Below are 20,934 nucleotides of genomic sequence, written 5' to 3'. Positions count from 1 at the left end.
TTGCTTTTAAAGTACGAAGTAATGTCTAGTTTACATTAGTCGAAAGTTGAAAGAATCTGAAAGAAAGCTAAGTATAATTTGGGGTATTGTTATGTCTGTTTTGTCAAGTTAGGCATCGATTTCATTAAGAAAACCTTGTAAATCAAAAAAACCCATATTTCAACATTAATTTAATTTAATTGTTATATTTTTCTCAGTGATCCCTCTGCTTGCAGCTGTGTTTGTCCTTCTCCTGCTTGGACTTTTAATATTTGAGGAAGTCTGCTCCTGGCCAGGAGGCGTCTATCGTCCAACGTCTAACGTCCATCGTCCCGCTGCTGCTTTTGCTCGCCTCACTGGCTGCTAACAGCAGCAATGGCAACAGAAAAAGCAACAGCAACATCAACTCACACACACAGCAACATGTGTTGAAAGTTTTTGTTGTAAGGACTTGGTTACACCTCTGCGGCTGGCTGTGAATCTGGATTGCAGCAGCCCGGAGTTGCCAATGCCGCTGCTGCTGTTTCCTTTTAGTTCAGTTCTCCCCTTTCCTTTTAGTTTTCAGCTTTTTTGCAAGTTTCGGTAAACTTGCCACTTGGCCAAAAAGCAGACGACTTGTCCCCGCCATGCTCCCAATGGAATGTATCTCAATGTGTGGTAAAATAAATTTACGGCTTGACCAAAAGGAAGCCAGATACAAGACAGACGAAGGAGTAAAAGGAGTTGGCAGAAACACAACGAATACAAAATGCTCTGTATGCTAAGAGTTCGTACCTATATTTATCAACTAAAAATTGAACGGCTCGGTTAATGAAATTAGTGACCTTTTTAGTAACCATAGTGATGCCTTTAAAAATTTAATAATCATTTTTTAAGCAGTGGTAAAAACTTAAGAATTAAAATGCTGTTTTCCGTAAATTTAGTTTTATAAAACCATTTAAAAAACTCTTAAGAATCAAACTATTACTAAAACCATTTACCAATAAACTATATTTACTTTTATTGACATTTATTTTACTAAGCCCATCTAGTTCTGTAAGGATATGTAAATTTAAATAAAACCAATTATTATTATGTAAAGTAGATGCTTATCAACTATAGCACATACTGCGCTTATATATTCGAATGTCTTACCTGATGAATAATTAAGTGATAACTTTTTAGATTGCCAAAGGACAAAGAAATCCTTTGAGTACCCTTTGGTCAGTTTGATGTGCGCCACGTTTTAGCACAGCCCGTTCGGTTTCTGTGGTTACTATTTGAAGTTTTGATTAATTAATGAGTGAAAACCATCTGAGGTTGGCCCGCCAGAGGTTGAAAAAGGTCTCAATGACTCGGCTCTTGCAGGCTATAATTTTGTTTGGTTTGCTATTCATTAGCAGGCCATCGGTAACCTTATCCAATTTGAGCCCGACGGTCCCAGTTCGATTCGTCTCCGGTTTAATTGAGTGTTTGATTTAATTATAGACCATTTAAATGCCGTTGCGCTGCCACTGATGGTGCTGCATCATTAAGCATTGATTACGAAAGCTGATTAATTAGTTGTCCTGCCCGCACATAGGATCCTGCCCACGCACACACCTCTGTTTATGACAATGCATCGAAAGTGCGTTATAATTAGGTAATTGTTGCTCACACCGCATCGCGTTCGCATGCAAATTGCGTTTGTTGTCGGGCTAATTGTGATTGCAGGGCTCTTGATTTTTGGAGGCGGTTAGGAGAATGCAAGTCGGGGCCACCGCGAAAAGCTTTCCGATGCACCAGCTCAACTTTTAATGACAAAACGTTGAGCGGCGCTTAGCCCTAACTTTTACCCAGCTTATTTCAGATCAGCTCACATGCAGTTAGCCAGGCACTTGGAGAAACCACTCTTTAAATACTCAAGAATTAAGTTAACATTAGGGTTTATAAATCAATAATAATACTATTGAATTCTTAATTAGAGTACTGCCCTGAAATAAGACCTTAATAAATTTTTTATAGTAATGGCTTGGCTACACAAAATGAATAAATACTCATTACTTTGAATTTTTTTAGAATTGGTAGTTAGAGTTCTGCAACTTTAGCTAAGTTACTTAGCTTTAATTTTTGCCATGAAATTGTATTTTTCTAGTACCAAAACGTTGAATACCCCTTATCTGCGATACATTTAATTAGGCGAAACCAGCCATTTTCGTCAGTGTGGGCTTATCAGAGAGTGGTGCCCACAGAAACCGCCGTCTCATGATTTAAATTTAATGCAACTTTTGCTTTATAGCCAAACTGTCGCACTCACACACACAGAGCCAGGCTCTCTCACACCCGCACACCATCACACAGATTAATGTAAAAGCTATAAAGTCATGTGCAACACCATCGCCACTTCCTGGCGGTGGCAACAGCAGAAGCAACAGCAGAAGCAGCAGGGGCAGGAGCAGGAGCAGGAGCAGGATCAGCTGCCGGTTCGGGACTCTCTGGCAGCTATTTGGTCACTGCTCTTAGTGCACTTCCTTTGCTCGCATTGCTGGGGTTTTTCGCCAGCCAGCGAAAGGGGTGGGCCAGCAGTGGGTTAAGGGTTTTTAAACCTGCTACTCATTACTGACTTGAGGTACATGGGAAAATGGGTGAAAGCAGCTGTGATGAAGCAAGGGAAACTCATTGTAATTAATTATAAGCTTTTAATAAATAAAACTGTCTCATAGCAAGGCCAACCGGATATCTGCATTGTTTGACAATATGAATAAACACAAATTATTGATCGAGCTTATTAAGAGTTTATTATTGAAGTGACAAGATATTTGAAACAGTTACGCTTAGGTGGTTTGTATTGTAAATGGTAGTCTGTAAACTATTTATTATTTTCAAAGTTTATTTTTTTTTGCAATTTTTAATGGGTAAAATGGCATAGCCAAATCAATTTACAATAATTTACTATATATTATATACCTCAATTGTAATACTGACTTGGTAATCTAATGGAGGTTCATTAATAAGTATATTTAAGAAATTAATGGGCATCAGTAGAGTCACGATCCCAGCTGCAGCTGCCTAGATTTGGGCTGATTCTGGGGCTGCTGCTCTAGTTGCTGCCGCCTGATGAAATGCCATGCTTGGCGGTTGAGCGTTGAGATTTTGCAGCTGCAGAAGACCGACAGTCCACACCACACACGAACTTGCATGTGTGTGAGTGTCGTCCTGGGTGTTTCAGTGTGTCTATGTGTGTGTGATGGAATTTTGCAGTTTTAGTTAATGTTTAGCCAGCGCAATTTTGGTCCAAAGAATGCCGTGTTGAGCAGCCAAATACTTTGACAACATCACTAGTAACCTTTTCCATATATGTGTGTCCCTAACATAGTGTGGAAAATAAGGAGAAATGTCATGTGTGTGCTGACAAAAGTGGCTTAGTGCTATTTTCATTACGGCATTGGATTTGCCATTAGAGTTTGGCCAAGCGTGTAAATGAAATTTGATAAGATTAGGCTGTGCAATTGTTGCAGTGGAACCTCTGGGCCCTTCTTTATTCTTTGAGTGCAATTTCTTACAAGGCGGAAGCTTTTTTTGAGTGGTATAAGAGTGAAACCGTTGGAAATTTTGAAAAAATCCCATTCATGGCAAACGAATGTGTTCTAGGTTCCACACTTCGTTCGGCTTTTCGGTGGTTTGGGGCGCATGTCTGTCGAAACCACGAAATTCGAAATCGAAAAGAGAGCGGGAGAAAGTCGAGAGAAAGCTGGAGAGATTCAAGACTCGGGTCTCGTGGTCCCATGTCAACTTACACGCTTACACCCCATTGTAGTAGAGTTTTTTGTAAGCGTTGTGCTGCGTGATTTTGACGGTGGTGTAGGTTAAGTTGTAGCTTAGCCTGCAACCTAACGAATTATCAAAAAAATTCTTTTTTATGAATGACTTGACTTGGGTAAAATCATGAACAGAGCTATGTTACGGCTTTATAGTTCAAATAACGGAAAAACGGCATTTAATTAAAATGAATAAGTCCGAAAAAAGGTCTATTGGTATACTATTTTTTTTTAATTTTCTGTGGGGCTTTATTATCTTTTTAAGTTGTATGGTACTATATATGTTGCAAGTATTTTAGCTATATATAAATGCAATATTCATTGTAATCTGTGATCCTTGACTGGCTGCCTTGACCAGCGAAGCTGCAGTAACTTTGAGATGCTCTTGGTAACCGATTTTTGAAACTCTCATTCATCTAAGGAGAGGCGGCACTAAGGAGAGACGGCAAGAGGCAGTTAGATAGAGAGAGCAAGACGAGGGAGGGCAAAAGGATCCACAAAAATGCGTGGTGGAACGTGTTTGGAAAAGGTTCAGAAGGGGAGCAGGGTGTTGAGGTAGGACCGACTCCTTACAACAAAGAAAAGTGTCAGATCAAACACATATATTTTGATTTTGCATTCGTCACAGTTTAAAAAACATTAATTTAAAATTTGTGGCAGTATAAGATCTTAAGGAAGATAATTTTTCGAAAAATATTGTTAAGGTTCATGGTACATATTTTTAAGCCAAAAGATTTGTAAAAAATACTTTCATCAATAGAATAATGTTCGGATTAAAAAAAAAATGATTACATTTTAATATAATTGTTCAATTATTTAATAAATTATAGTCAGTCCTCTTAGGTTTTTCTTTAGACCTGAAGAATATCGAAATATATTAAAGCAACCATTCTTAATACGAAAGAATAATAACCATTTAACTAATAAACTTTTTTTTAGTAATCATTATCCCTTTCATAGTTTATATTCCGCTGACAATCTTGACAATTCAAGTTCATGTGGCATTTGAGAAAAGCTTACCTTCCACAGACCCACTAATCAAGCGGCTTTGTTGGATTTGAACCCCCAAAACTCTTATACCGCTGGTGCCAGCCGTTCGCTTTTCGGTGTCGAACCGGCGACAAGCGTTGGCCCACTTACAAGGCTCACACACACGGGAACGCAAAGGATTCGACTGCTCGGCAATTCGAAAATGCGCGACCCGAACGCGAGCCGAAGGATCCGAATCGTGGAGGGCGATGGCAAAAGTGGCCAAAGCCACGAATGAATGGCCAGGCGCTTTAGTACTGAAAAGGTCGTGGATTTGTGTAGTTGTCGTGCTCCGTTGTTGTCGCTTGTCGTTGTCGTTCTCGTTCTCGTTGTCGTGTTGTCGTTGTCGTTGTCGCTGTCGTATGGGCATCAACGCATCGCCTCACATCGCGTAGCCGCAGTGTTGACCGTCCGCATCCGCAATCTCTCGAACGAAGCAAGGCAGCTGGAAAATCAAGAAACAAGTGCCAGCCCAGATATTTAAAAGTATTCCGCCATCGGTTATCGCAATTGTTGAATGCTGGTAAAGCGTTAAGTGAGACGAGAGTGCACGTGCTACAAACATCTCAAATGCCTGCGTTAAGTTTCTGGATGTGTTGTTATGCAAATCGCATCGTTTTGGCTTGAGGCAACAATACAGTGAGTGTGTGTGAGTGAGTGCGGTTGAGTGTGTATGTGTGCCGCAGTTACAGTGTGTATGTGCGCTGGTGTACGCGCCCACAATGCATAAATCAAAATACACATTATTGAGTCATAAATAAAGTTCGCATCGGCTGCTACTTTAAATATTGGCCCCGTGGCTGGCGGCGATTCGAAGACGAGAAAGTCTGTAGAAAGCCAACCAAAGCAAGGCCGCCGAAATCGAAATTTATGCCTCGCACCCGCCAAATACTTTTCCATATTTTTTGCTCAATTGCCTGCCCGCCGCTCCTCCTTCTGCGCCTCCTCCGCTCATTGGTATGATGTGTGCGTCTCGCTGGCTGCATAAAACCCGCTCAATGCCAACACGCCCTCAACAGCAGCAATAAGCAATAAGCACAGCAGCAACAACTCCATCCCTGCGGGCTGCTTTTATTACAAAGGCCGTAAAAAACGCCAAAAAGCGGAGTAAACGCCACAGCAAAAGGATACAATACGGCCAAGCAGGGGTAAGTCCTTGGTGGGAGTAAATATCTACCCAAATAAACACATACATATCCTTTCTACCTACTACCTAATCTTCGACCGAAAAAGAAACGCTCAAAAGTAAGCTACGAATAATAATGCAGGCGATTGTGCTAGGCATTTAAAATAGAAATAATCAGTTTCCTAGGATCGAATGGTAATAAAAGGTAAACAAATCAATATAAAACAAAGGCCCTGCACATTTGAAATGATTTCAGTCTCCAAAATCACCCGCCCTTTGCTTGTAATGATATTGAGTCCAGAAATAAAAAGATACAACATAACCAGAGTAATAATAATAATAATCCTTATTAAAATCTACGCGATTTGGAATCCAATTGGGATAATAAAATGTTTTGGTTTCTCCTGAAATAAAACATTAATTCGTATAAAGTAAAATAATACAGATTTGTCAGGAATTTGTCAGTATAAAGCTTAAAATCAGAGCAAAAACGGAACATTATGATATCAACTTTGCTGAAAATTTCAGCTGATGTGTTTTAAGCCACAACATGAAAGTGGGTCAGACAAACGACTGAAACTTACAATTTGTCTGCGACTGTGTCAGGGATAATATTTCCCATTGCCTTTGATCATTTTGTTGATGCCGGGGTGTCAGTTAGTCAGTCTGCGAAGTGCGTTAGTCTATCTCGAGGAGACGTAAGCCATGGAAATCATATTAAAGTGCTGTCTGTGGATAACCTACTTTTTATATTTTTATATACATATATATATTCGTATATATAGCATGCAAGTACTATACAACTCGGTGGGTCTCGCACCCGTTTGCATTGTGCATTCGCACATATATTGTTGCCATTTCACTTTTGCTGAGCACGTCTTCGCATGTGGATATGGGTAAGAGGTGTGGGCTTGGGTATGGGTGTTGGCAAGACTGCAGGCGGTTGCCAAATGCGCTTTGTTGCCGGCATTGTCAACATGGCCAGAAAGCAGGAACGGCAGCAGGAAATTTTTGCATTTTTCGGCTCAGTCAGCGCAACGTGGCTTGGCATCGGGCCAAAAGGGATACCGAGGGGGAGCTATCTCGACTCTGATTTTCTGCGGAACTTAAATTATTAAGAGGCTGGTCCAAGAACTTAGGGCTCCTCGCATAAATCAAGCTGGCCAGGGGACAACCTGGCGTATGCGCAACTTTAATAACATGAGCAGCAGCTGCAAAAGTTTCGCCTGTCAAGGAGAGCAAGTTTAATGCAGCATGTAAATATTATCATGACACACGAAAACTTTCACTGGCCCTTTGTTGACAGGCTCTGGAGGACAACGGGTGAAAGGATACGAGTGTGTGTGTAGACAGCCGAGATTTATGAGCCCAAATGGAAGACGAAGCGTGTGACTCGCATCAAATTCAGAGTGAAAAGTTTCACAATTCATTTGAATAGTTAATAGTAAAACTTGCCAAGCTGACTTCTAACGCATTTGAAACAGAAGTTTGTTGAGATTAAACCTACCCGAACTATAAAAACATTTGTTGGATTACATTTTTCTGGAGAAAACAAATAAATTAAATTATTACTGGCTATAACTTTAAGAAGTAAAAAAAAATTAGCAATAATTTTTAGGAAACTATTCAATTCAACCGCACAGATTCTTATTAAATTTTTTGGGGAAAATAAGAAAATTTATATTTTTAGTTATATTAGGTAGTTTTAGATATTTACAACATATAAAATATATTATTATTATTATTTATTCGGTGGGTAAGAAACAGTAGAAGGAGTTTTCAACAACGCAACAGTTTAAAATACTTTTCTGAGATTTACCAGTAGTTCTTAAACTCAAAAAAAAAATTTTTGCATGGATCCAAAAACTCACATCTTCAACAAAAGAATATGTAATACACTTATATCATTAATTTCGTTTTGTTAAAACGTTCGCATACATTCAAGTTAAAGCGCTTGAAAAAACCCTTGGAATATCACATTTCAAAGCAAAGAAGAACAGAAATCAAAGCTTTGGCTGTACAAAGCCAAATAATCCATCAAGTGGCATTAACTTGAAACAATAAATTTCACACACAGCTGCAGAGGTAAGCCCAACCCAAAGTATATACCGAACAACTCGAGCTCGAGCACTTGAAGTGCTTGACAACTAATCAGGTTTCAAATGCCTAAGCAAGCACACACACTCGCACACTGAGCGAAAAAGGGTAACAGAAACCCTGGTAAGGGGAAATAAATCCGTTGTGAGTGGCGGTAATCAAAGCTGCTTACTGCCTGCGCTTTTATTGTACTTTATGGGAAATCAGGCTTTGTTATTGGTGAAATTGCGCAGCGAATTTTGTTTCTCGCCTAATGCATTTGGTTTCAGTCTAGACGGTGATAAATTTTTGTATGTAGAGCGATTGATTTTCGTTGCTGAATACCCATCAAAAACTGTATGAGGCCAGCAAATGCCTTGGGCTTACAAATTTGATATTCTTTTGAATTTATATGGCCTTACTTGCTTTTGTTTTAATTACATGTTCGGTTAGCCTCTAATTATTGGCAGCCGAAAGCAAACAAGACTTTTATTCAAACTTTTAAAAACCATGATTTCGTTTTCTTATATCATGCAGCAATTAGGGTCTCCTTCTAAAATTTTATTTCCCCTTCCATTGAAAGCTTGGCATATTCGACTTCCGCTCCAATCAAACTTAATCCTCATTCGAGTGCAGCGTTCGGCTTTTTTGACTCTCCTCTCCCAGTTTTCTTTTGGAGCTTCTTCGATTTCACAGTCATCATGGCTTGAAATTAGCACAAATTGTTTTGAAATGTGAAGCCATGCGTTCGGCCCGGCCAATGCTAATCCGGAATCTGAACCTCCGATTTTGTTTCCCCTTCCAATCAGCATCCAAAGGCTGCCTTCCATTTTTACAAAATTAGTGAAAAGCCTAATGTACTTCCAATGTTGACCAGTGAACAAAAATAAAAGAAGCCCGACGGGCTGGGGGGCATTAAGAGCAAAAACTGAGGCAAGAAATTTAGTTGGGGCGGAAGGTAGATGCAGAATATAAATTCATTCAAACGGTCGACCCAAATCTGCAGGGGCAAGAAAATGAAGAAATGCAAAAGCATAAAAAGTGGAAAACCAACATGAGTTAAAAACCACGGCATATTGCTTTAGCCTGGAATAGAGCAAACTTTGCACTAGTTGAGAGTAAAGAGTACTTGGGTTACAGGAAGAGCTTAGCAATTTGTATTGAGTTTTTGGGGCTTCAGAAGTAATAATGGAACGATTTTGATTACTTTTTTAATACGTACTTAACGGTAAGGACTTGACTGCTTTTAAAAATATTTAGGAATTTAATTTTGTTTTGTGATGTTCATACACAATTTCAACATTCTGCATTTCACATATAAGAAATTCTAAAAAGGCTCTAGGCTAGAATAAATATTTCTTTAATACAGAGTATTTGGTATGACAAGCATTACAAATTTAAGCATTTTCTCTTAGCTTTATATCGTCTTCTGGTGTTTCCATCAATCAGTTATTCCATCATACCTTGAAACTATAAAAGCCCTGACAGTGAGCTATGCAAAGTGTATTAAAAGCATCGTCTTGCTGGAAAACTTTTCGTTCGCTCCCACTCCTTTTCCCTCCTTGGGGCTTTTACTTTTCCTCTAGTTTCGCTCTGCGTTTACCGTTGGCATTGTGTGCGCATAATAGTCTGAAATTAAATCAGTGAGCGCGTGGGTAACTTAAAATAATAGCCATTGCTTATGTTTAAGTAAAATATGTACTTTGTGTACGAAATAAGTGACGAGGAGTGAGGAGTGAGGAGTGAGCTCCTCCATCTGCTGCGTCCTTTTTTGATTTCGGGCTGCTTTCTTATTTCCGTTTCCGCTTGGCCTGCTCCCTGCCTGCTGCATTTTTTATTAGCAACTCACATTATTTAGACCGCTCCGCTTTCCACCCACTTTCCCTCCATCGCACTCCGCTTTATTATCGCATTTCCATTGCATACTTTAGTGGAGCCGCTTACGAGCTTTGCTTAATTTTTAGCTGCAGTTTCGCCGGGATTATCACTGGCCCAGCGAACAAACAGGAATCAGCTACACTATAATTTAAGCCTGTCCAGTGCCTGTATCTCCGTCCCTATTGACACTGAGTAAAGCCTGTAATTCTCTGTTTGCTCGATGTCGAGCAGGGGGCACTGTCAGTGCGACTGTGGCAGATATATTTCAATAATAATAATTAGTAAAACGAAACCGACTCCAACTACTTGGCCCTATTGATTTATGGCCCTTGGTAAATTGTGGCACTTAGTGTAATTGTTTATGTATATGCCAAAGGTTCCACAAATGTGGCTGGGGTACCTACTTGATTGTCTTTCTCGCACCAACATTGGCATACCTATCTGTAGTTGAGGTACTGGTGATTTATCCGCATTGATAGCACACGCATATATAATTGACACAAATTTTCCACAAACTTGATTACAATTTTAATTAAATTATTAATTTTTAATTGGAAAAGAGAGTTATTTCAAAACAATTTGCATTCAATCAAGTTATTGCGGAGTTTAAGTGATTTATTTTAATTTGAATCATTTAGCTGCCACTGAAAGTGAGTAATCAATTAGCTAGATTTAATTTTATCATTATTTAGCAAAGGTTAATTAATTAGTACAAGAATTTCTTAAGAATTTTCTCCAAAGGGATCTAAACAAATTACATTTTTCCGATAAAACATTTACATATACCGCTGTTGAAGACAACAATATCTTTGTTTATTTGTTTGCTTACTATTAAGTTTCCTACTTAAATCGATAATCGGGGGAGTGGCAGGAAAGTTTTGCAACTCATATTTAAAAAACATTTACTTTTCCAAAAGGCATGAAGATAAACCACAGAAAATCAAACATGCAAACATGCAGACTTGTGGAATATGAAATGAGCAAATAAAAGAGACATTCAATTATCTAAAAAGCAAAACAAATATGAAAATTAATTTGACATGTTTGACATTTTGGGCAAACACAGGCATGAACATCAAGGGGGCGCGGGGCGTGGTCGACTGAGAGTGACAGAAAATGGCAGAAAAACATTTGATTAACCCGGATAAAAGGTCAGTGGAGAAGTGGACAAAGGGGGAATGGCGTGACAAACGCTTAACTCTTTAATCAGGGATTCTTTTTTAACCCCAGCTCAGCTAATTTTCCGGGCCAGTGTGAGCATTTCCCGTTGCCCTTCTGCTTGCCAAAGTTTTCGGCATTTTCCTTTGCTTTTCGCCATAATTTCTATGCGCGAGTCACGCAAACTTCTGCGTCTCGAGTGTCCCTGTGTATTTGTCACGCATGAAGCGCTGACAGCAGAGCAAACAGCAAACAGCAAACACAGGACGAGTGGACTATTAAAAGCAAACAGGCGCGCACACACGTAGAAAACTAAAACGGGGGCCTAAAAAGTGTGCAAAAGCAAGGACACTGCGAAAGGATTTTTTCGCAATAAGCAGCAGAGGCCACAATGTTGCTGTTGATGATGATGATGGTGATGGCTAAGAAGAACAGAAAACCAGCAGTAGCAACAAAATATTTCCTGTCTGCGCTTAAAGATTTCCCAGACACACATTCACACACACACATACATAGCCTGGAGGCCTGAAATTGAAAGCGCGTTGCATGTCAGCGACCCTCTCCCCGGCCACGCCCCCTTTTCCACCCGCTGGGCCACGCCCACATCCGTCTGCTTAGGCCTTAACTTGGCTTGCAAAACTTTTGCGACGCATATGAAAATGATGCCAGCACACGCATGAATGTGTGTTGGCAAGCACATCATTTTTGCTTTTGCTGCTGTCTTTTGATATACTTTTTTTTTCTGTAGGCTACCCTTCAAAAGGGTCTTTTGGTGTTGCAGTAAAAGTATCAAAATCACATAACAAATGCAACGCATGAGACCCTACTTAAAACCGAAAACATGTTTTATTCGCCTTTCAAAATATATATTTTCTTAATTATTTATACTAGTGCAAAGGCTGTTAAAAAAGTCACGATAAACTCCAATGCGAATGTGAATGCAATGAATAAATAATATTTTAAAAATTAATTAAAAAAAACTGTTTTGCTTAGAAACACAAACCAACACATAACGACAAGCCAATTGAAAATTTCAGAATGCTGAATACAATCGTAAGAGTACTTTGAGGTTCATTTAGCTTGCCTTTCTTGCCAGCCATATACATATTTTTCCGCAATTTACCGCGCCATCAAAATAAAGTTGAAGTTGACTGCTGCCTGTTTTTTGCCAATGGCAAAAATGAAGGACCCAGCGAGCCATCTTCCTGCCACTTTTTGTTTTTTTTGTGTGTCGGGTACATCATCAGTGTTTGCCTTGCCATTTGACTGTCTGATAAATAAAAAACTTTTCATATTTGAAATTTCGTGGAAGGCGGGAGAGTTTTGCATTTAAATCAATCCAGCCCAAGTGAAATTTGTGCCACTTTTTTTCGGGTTCGAATTTGAGCCACTAACTAAGCTCTAATGTCGATAGAGCCATATACATTTCCCCCTTTGGCTTTCACTTCATATTTCCATAATACACATAAATAAAGTCATTTTGCCCCACTAATACCCACTCTTTCGAACACACGCACATGGCTGAGAAAAAAAAAAAAAGAAGCTGAAAGTTGGCCAAAAAAAAAGTGAGGAAAAAAGTTTTTGTAAAAGTTTTTTACCTAGCTTTCGAATCGAAGCGTAATCAAAGCAGCCGAACACAAACAAATGCTAATGCCAGGACTTAGTTTTCGGGTAATGATGTAGACGTATGTGTGTGCTGGTGTATTCGGGTTTTCTTGGTGTGGGTGAAGCGCGTGTGCGGCGCTAAAGGAAACGACAGCCAGTTACGTGACTTTTATATTCTCAACGCATTTTTACCCACACACAAACTTGCAGGGTAAAGGATTTTGGGGAATAGAGTGTTTTATCCTGATATGCTGCCCCCGACCGAGATCCAACTTTATATAAGCCATTTTTCGAAAGGGGCGCTGTCAAAGGCAAAGGTCAAGTCCGTCGGTTGAGTGCTTCGCTTGCTTATGCGGTGACATGTTAGCGGCCGAAGGACGTGACCGGTGTGGGGATCAAGTGGAAGTGCTCAGTGCAGCATTAGTTGCCAGCAGTCGGAGTCAGCCGGGCAAATCAATGTAAATGGCTGGGGCTAATTATAAAACTCACCGGCGGCAGCACCTTCTGTCTCAATTAGTGCAATTTGTCCAAGTCATTAATGTCAATTGGAGGGCGGCAACTGCGGCAAAGTGTGGCAAATGACAATGAATAGACAAAAAGCGCGAAGAGCAACCAAGGACGAGAAAATTAGCGCATGACTTTCAGGCGTAAAATTGAAAATCATTGCAGCAACACCTGACGCCTCGAGTGGATCGCACGCATTACGTGATTTTCGTTTATGATTCCTGCTTACTTTAACTGCTTGCCCGGTCCCATTTGCACCAAACGAATTTGTCCTCGTCTCTGGCCATAAAAATGAATATTTATGCGCCCTGCCACAGACATAAATATGTTGATATTCGTGCACATAATGCTAGCGATGCGAGTGTATATGGCCCTCACACACGACCAGTTGGCATTCATCAAATCGCATCGATTATTGTATACTACTCGTATGTGGAGCAGCAGCATCGGAATTTTCCCCACCCCTCACCCCATATCCCACTCCGCCCACGTCATTTGTCATGGCAAGGAGAAACAGCAGAGCACTGGTGATTTATCATATTTACCTTGGCCGCACATCTGTACATACGTACACATGCACAGGTGCAAGGGTTCAGGACCCTAATGCAATTTGTTTCGCGCCCTGGCTGTCGAGCATTTTATGGCTCGAACTAGAAACACAACCGGAGAGCTGGATGGACGGAGAATCCGGCTAAGAGCACTCTGTGCGAGTGCCGACTTCTATGTGTTTGTGCATTCATTTAAGTGCTTTGCATAATATTTAGAAGAAGATGGGACAGATAATGCAGCCCTGTAGGGTCACGTTTAACTCAATCGGTATGCTGTTGCAGATATACTTGGAATCTAATCCAAATATTGAAAGGATCAAGGCAGCTTCAAAGTTCAAGGTTGTCCATTGTTGAACCATAATAAAAAAGCGACCGAAATAAAATAATATTTCAAAATATTTCCCATGCTACTGACATCGAAGAGACAGATTTCGACAGATAAACAGTAAATGGCTGGGCAATTTTAATTTTGTTAATAATAACGTATAAATAAATACAAATTTTACTCATATATTCTATATAAATTTATTCCGCATAATTCGAAGATAATACCTTGTGGTAACTTTGCAGACTTTTTCCTTCGATTTTGAGGAATGAATCCAAGCAATCATGGGCATATCTTTGCCAATCTGATTTGAGCAGTTGCTATAATTCTCATGCTTTTGCCAGCAAAGGAAAACAAAACTTAATAGCCCTCGCTGCTGATTCGGAAGGAAGTTAGTATTTGAGAACAGCTTACTGCAGAGCACAGCTACATTATTGTTTCCCTTGGAGGGAATATAAAAAGAAATGCCGCAGAAATAAGAAGGAAAATCATGAATAAGTGAGTGCAATCAATGCCTGAATGTTTGCGGGCCAAGAGAAATTCGAGCGTATTTTCGTATTTTCGTATGTAAGTGAGTTTGTGTTTGCATACGTGAAGAGCTTAAAACGATTTGCAGCCTTTAATGCGCCCCGTGGCCTGACATAAGCGACCGGTGAAGGAGACACGTGGCACACGGCGCCTTCCCGCTCCTCGAGGTCCTTTTCTTTTGGTACTTTATGCGACACGTCTGGTAATTCGATAGCCCGGCATACACATTTAAATGGCAAGCTTACACAATTTACCAAAATACCGCCCCCACTCTCGATCTATGTATTTGTTTGCCCTGCCAGGGAATCGATTATTCAATTTCGGGCATACTCGGCGATTGATTTTGATTGATTCGCTCACATATCGAATGACGCTGTTTGGCTGCTCTGTTAATTTGCATCAATTTCGGACGTCTAATTTGATTTGATTAATGTGATTAATGTGGCCACTCTCCGGGCTTTCCCGCTCTGCGCAAAAGGGTTGTCCAAAGGTGAAAGGGAAATTTGAAAATACGGAAATGCGGAAAAGCGAAAACGAGAAGCTGGGCAAAAGAGTGCCAACTGGCTGATGGGTTTGTCAGTTGGCATCAAAGCGCATTAGATTGTATGGCGTCCAAATTGGTAAGGCGGCAGGCACTTTGCAAACACACCCCTCTCAAACATATCAGCGTCTAAATCTGCCAGGCGCTCCATTTTTGGCCCACACACACTCACTCGCAAAAGGCGAGGGCCGAACAATACAAAAAAGCCCAAAAGTGGGCTAACACTGAGTGCAAAGCTACCAAAAAAAGACGAAAAACGAGGTGGAAAAATAGGGAAAACATCAGATAGAAGGAAGCCTGCAAACTCTGTCAGCCAAAAGGGAAAAGGATGCCTAGGTGCGGATTGGATGGGGGCACTTATGTGAAAGCTTCCGCTTTGACGGCGGCACCTTTTGTCTATCCACGTGTTTCGCCCAATCACAGCACAGAAAGCCAAGTCTTTTGGGCCTAGATACACTCGTCAAAAGCACTTAATATTTCTGCAAAATATTTAAAACCAATTCTTAAAACTCTTCTTATAAATATAAAATGAAAATCATTAAAAAAAAGTAAAATTCTGAAAACAAATCAAAAATTAAAGTAACAATTTGAATACATTTAAATTTAAAGAAAACAAAATTTTACAACTAGAGCATATGTCTGGTTAAACAAATTGTGGTTTTTAGGAAATACAATTAAAAGGTATTTCTAATTTAAAAGTTATCATGAAGACCATTTAAGCAAAGCTTATACAAAAAATTCCTTTTTATTATGAACAAAATGAAAGCAGGTTAAAACCTAAAACATGGTAATAAATGCTGAAACCATTTTTGGTCCTGTTTTTATTTGCTTGTCTTTGGTCGCCTTTCACTTGTTTTATCTCCATCTTTTAGCCACAGGCGACGGCATCTCAACTCTGACATATGACAAGAGGAATCTTCAGCTGGGGGAAAAGGCAAGCAGGGGAAAGTGAAATCCTGAGAGTTTTCCCCAACCTGCTCGGCTCATTAGGCCGTTGCCAGCTTAATTACGGCTCCTGGAGAACCTTCAATTTAAGATGTGGCCAGAACAGCTGCCGGTGACCACTTTCCAATGCCTAATTTGGATTTAAGGGGGCTGCCAAATAATTTCAATTTAATCGGTGCGCGAAACTTTCATCTAATTGTTAAATCAATGAAACCGAAATTCAAATACAATGCTCTAATTACAAAAGTTGCGAGCGGCGCTAATTAGAGGACAAAAGAATCGATACGGAAACGGAAACTGGTTAGCCGAGCTCAAGAATTACCAGGCAAAGTATGCTCGAACATTAGCTGTGCAAATTCCGGCGTCTTTCGAGAGCTTTTCAATCAAGCCCAGAGTCTCAGAATGGGTCTCAATCCCGGACTCCGTTTGCATTTCAGTCAAATCAAACCGATATCCTCTCGGCAAACAGGAGAGCAAAACAAAAGCCAGACACACAAGAACGAGTGCAAAATAAAAATCGATTTCGCCGGCAGCTGAAATGCTGGCAACAAATAAAATAAACGACACATGGCAGGGAAACGGAAGCTGCGAAATGCGAGCTGGGAAACAAACAGACACAAATAGATAGACAGACGGGGTTGAGACAGACGAGGCCAATAAAAAAGCGGGCGGAGATAAAAGTAGAGACAGCAGCAAGGACACGTTAAGTTGCAGGATATTCAGGCCAGGACAGGCGAAAGAGCCAAAGACACTATTAAATATTGTGTTAAGGCGACACCTTACTTTCACACCATCCGACTCCCCTTTCCTTGGCTTTTTCCCCCTCGCCCAGACGCTGACATAATCCAAAAGTCATGTAATTTATTTATTACCGATTGCAGATAAGCGAGCCAAGGCTACTTACGAAATGTATTAACTAATTGCTTCCCGTCAAGGTCGTTTCGTGTCAATTCCACCGCCCACCGTCAACCTTCTACCAGACCCTGAAAAATCAGATTCTCGAGGGCATCGCTTGGCAGCTCGCTGCCTCTGTCTTCATTTCTGATAAATGAGCGCATTTCCCTGCCAGTGGAAAAACACAACAAACTTGGCCAAAACCGAAATGATTCGAGGCTTTTTTTTGTGGCTGATTATCTCTTGGTTGGACAGGACTAATGACCAAAGAAAAGTGTGGGGCCCTGAGTGACGAGCTCTAATAATATTATTGTTTCGGCAGCGGCCTGAAATTGTTAATTTTTTGTCTAAATTAAATTGTAAGATTTATTTCATTTATTTTACAATTTTTTTTAAGATTTTATGTTAACTGTTTTTTTGTGATAAAAATCTAATACAAATATTTAATTTCTCGTTATCAACAACCACAGTTTTTTTTCATTTTATTTTAACTCTATTTACAAAAAAAAATTTGTTAGGGTTAAAAGTTTTTAATGGTGAGAAAGGATTGCAGTTCTAACTATAAACTTTACTAATTTAGGTTTCAAAATATTTGTACACAATTTAACACAAGTTTAATTAATGTTCCAATTAAAGCTTCTCTGAGCTGCAAAAATAAAATATTATTTAGAAGTTTGGTAAACTAACGTTAAATCCCCAATCGAATTCACTTACCAAATTATCATAGAACGGGCTTAAAAAGAAACAAGAGACTAAGACCTTACTTTACAAAAAGCGGTAATAAAGACAGAAAGTTTCATTTATGAATATCCCAAAAAATGTTTGCATTTTTTACACATTCGGCTTTGTTTCCGCTGCTGTTGAAAGCCAGTTAGATCCAATCGTGCTATGGAGTTGTGTGAATCGTAGTCCCCGAGGATAACCGTCAGAGTGCAGCGACATATTGAAATTTGATGGTGGCAGTGCACCGTTTGCAAATGTCCCTGGCGGCATTAATTTTATCCCTGGCTATGTGTGTGTGTGTGTGTGTGTGAATGCGTGTGCGAGGACGCCGGTGTGTGGCAAGTTAAATTTGATCCGTTGCAACAGGACCATGTTACAAAGGCTCCGACGCGAGTGTGTTTGTCGGTGTGTCAGCCCAAAGGTAAACAGCGGATCCGGAGCTTTTCCCTGAACCGAAGTGAACGGAACTCGGCGGGTATTATAAATCAAAGCCAGGTGGCTGACACGCCCACAGCCAACGGCGGCGTAGGCGGCAGCATCCTTTTCATTTTGCCTACGTGAAATTAGTTGCGTAAATCCCAACACGAGAACGCACTCGACAGCAACAAATTAGGCAAAAAGCTTATGTAAGAGGGGAATAAAAATGAAGGCAGCTGGTAAACTATGCGCTTAATAGTGGGTCGGCGTGTGCAATAAACCAACGCAAAAGAGCAAGCGAGAGGGAGATACAGAGCAAGCGAGACGGAGACACACACTCTCACACACACACACACACACACATGCCAGTGTATAGGGGGCTCGTCTTTGGGGAAATTAAAGCGTGGCAAAAAGTGCCAGGCTTCATGTTAATTTTCATTAAAATTATATTAACTTGTAACGTGGCTGCTGTCGCTGTTGCAGAGCAAAAAGTGAAAGAGATAGCCGCACACATAAAAAGCGAGACGGGGCTCACCCACTCACACACACATATACACATGGCTGAGTGCGGCGAGGTGACTAATTTTTAGTGTCCTTGCAAGTTTATCAAGGGAGGGCGGGCATGAAAAGGGGGACAAAGAGCGAGTTCAAGTCCTGCGGGACACTTAAAATATTTAAATGCGCAAAATAATAAATTAGAACATTTTTGTGGCCCCAAAAACCTCACTCCCGCAAAAGAAGTGAGCGGTCACAAGGCCCCGCTCCCCGCGCCCCCCTTTTCGGGGTAATGGATTTGCCGGGGGGAGGCTGGGACCCCAGGACCTTGCCCATGTTCGTGTCCGTGTCCGGGGTCCGACACTTAACATGACAGCGCCGGGCGAGGTGGGCAAAGGATCCCAGGACTCAACTGGGTCACTTGGCTGCGGAGCGGAAAAAAACTGGGCCAAGCGAATGCAAAAAGCAACTAAGTAATTCAGCAACTGAATAAGAGAAGTTACGAAAATAACCATAAGCAGAAAGAGAACGTATGTTTCATAATTAACTAAACATCCTATTCAACTTGGTAGGAAACGTACATTTGGGCTTAAATCTAAAGTACTAAGTACTCGGAAACTGGCAGGAGATTTTGTTTTTACAATACAAATGTTGAGGCTATATATTTTAGGCAAGGTCGAAGCGTATTAAAAGCAAAGTAAAAGTGCAACCGTACCTGTAATGAAAATTGCAATTTACTTCTGAGTTTCATTGCTTTTAATACTTATTTAAAAACTATTTTAAGTCTTTAAGCAGAGATAAACTTCAGAAAGCCTTAAAGTAAAAGTAACAACAACTGTGATAAAAATTTTACTAACTTCAATTTTACTTCTGAGTCTTATTGCCTTTGATACTTATTTAAAAAAAATATAAAGTCTTTAAATAGAGAGAAACTTAGAATTTAAATTAAGTAACCGTACAGATAGGTACCTTGTGTATAACAAATAAAAAAGTAATGCGAATGTTAAGCTTTCTAAAATATCTTATAAAATTCCGATCCTCACACCTTCGGCCTGTAGCAGCAGCCATAACCACTTTGTCACTTTGTCTCTCTTTGCCCAAGACAAACATCCGTCTGAACATTTATTTACACTTGAAGTGGCCCAAAGTTTTGCCCCAGCACGTCGGCCACATCTGTCATTATTGTAATTGTCAAGTGTGCAGCCGTAGAGAAACATTCGTTGGGCTCCTATTGACGCTGAGATATATAAACCATTATGAGTTGCTCTCGGTCATAATAATGTCGATGTGAATGTGAATGCGAATGCGAATGCGAATGCGAATGGGAGTGTCTAGGTGTGTGCTTTACGAGTCGGTTGGCGGCAGTTGGCCATTTATTATGTTGGCACATAAACAATATTTTATTTAACATCATTACCAAAGCGTGGGTGTGTTCGTGTATACACATCTCTGTGTGCTGGAGGGACTATAAAAATTGTCAGCTTCTGTTTGGCTGCTGCGTTTCGGTCGTTCGCTTGGCTGGGACCACAGATCGTGGACCACATAGCGCTGTGAATTATTTCACGCTTTGCTTTATTATAAAACACTTTTATGTCTTCATATAACCGAGACATTTTGAGTGCCGCTCACACATCTCCGGCAGCATCCGTTTCCGTTTTGGCATTGTTTCGGCGAGCTTTTCATTGCACATCCCACTTGTGCTGTAAACATAAATTTGACGCCGTAAAGAAATATCAAAAGTATTTCGCTCCGCTTCGCGTGACAATAAAGCGCATCATAATAACAATAAGTGAGGGTTCTGCTTTAAGGAGCCCATCCGCCGAAGGCCTAGAAGTCACACAAACACACTTGCGCTCACGCACATGTCAGCTGTAAAAATTCGCTTCAGTTAATTAAAACAAAACATTTTCAATTAAAAACGTGAGTTGGGGGGAGGTGGGGTTTATGGCTGGCGGCAAGTGCAGCTGCTGTTGTTGCATAGATACATATATGTATGTACACACAATGCAGACACACTATACATAGCTATGTTACAAGGCAGCTGAATAAGTGCAGCATACTTATGTGGGCAACAGCACTGGCTGTTTGCATAGGTGTGCGCGTTACTGCGAGTAGGTGTGTGTGTCGCTGTGCATGTGCATGTGCATCGCCAGGAGTTATTGTCACGGCAGCTGTTGCTCTTTCTGCTGCATTTTATTATTATTTGCTGCTTCCACTGTTGTTCCTCTCCTTGTCAACAGGTTGCGAAGCATCATGAATATATTAAAAATAAATATATCGTTTTCGACGTGAGCATTTGGCTGGCTGTTATCTTTATAGGGCCACCTTGATGTGAGCCAATTTTCATAGCACTTCTCATGTGGATCTGAAACTCAAATATATTAATT

At 40.4% G+C, this 20,934-nt stretch overlaps 1 protein-coding gene across 3 annotated transcripts in view; it reads left to right on the top strand.

Moving 5' to 3' along the window:
• Nucleotides 1-5,071: 5,071 nt before the first annotated feature.
• The window catches only part of LOC108052459 (hemicentin-1), an 85,496-nt gene continuing 69,633 nt past the window's right edge, over nt 5,072-20,934 (top strand). The window contains exon 1 of one of the 3 annotated variants that reach the window (XM_044459103.1): nt 5,072-5,307. The gene's annotated coding sequence lies outside the window, so the exon portion shown is untranslated. Of the gene's footprint in view, nt 5,933-20,934 lie in introns of all 3 variants that reach the window. The other 2 variants (XM_044459102.1, XM_044459101.1) reach the window with 2 other exon arrangements.

The sequence above is a fragment of the Drosophila rhopaloa genome, unplaced genomic scaffold, assembly GCF_018152115.1.
Source record: "Drosophila rhopaloa isolate 14029-0021.01 unplaced genomic scaffold, ASM1815211v1 contig_178, whole genome shotgun sequence".
NCBI classification, from domain to species: Eukaryota; Metazoa; Arthropoda; class Insecta; order Diptera; family Drosophilidae; genus Drosophila; species Drosophila rhopaloa.
Note: the sequence above shows the minus strand (reverse complement) of the source record. Positions and strands in the feature narration are given on the sequence as shown.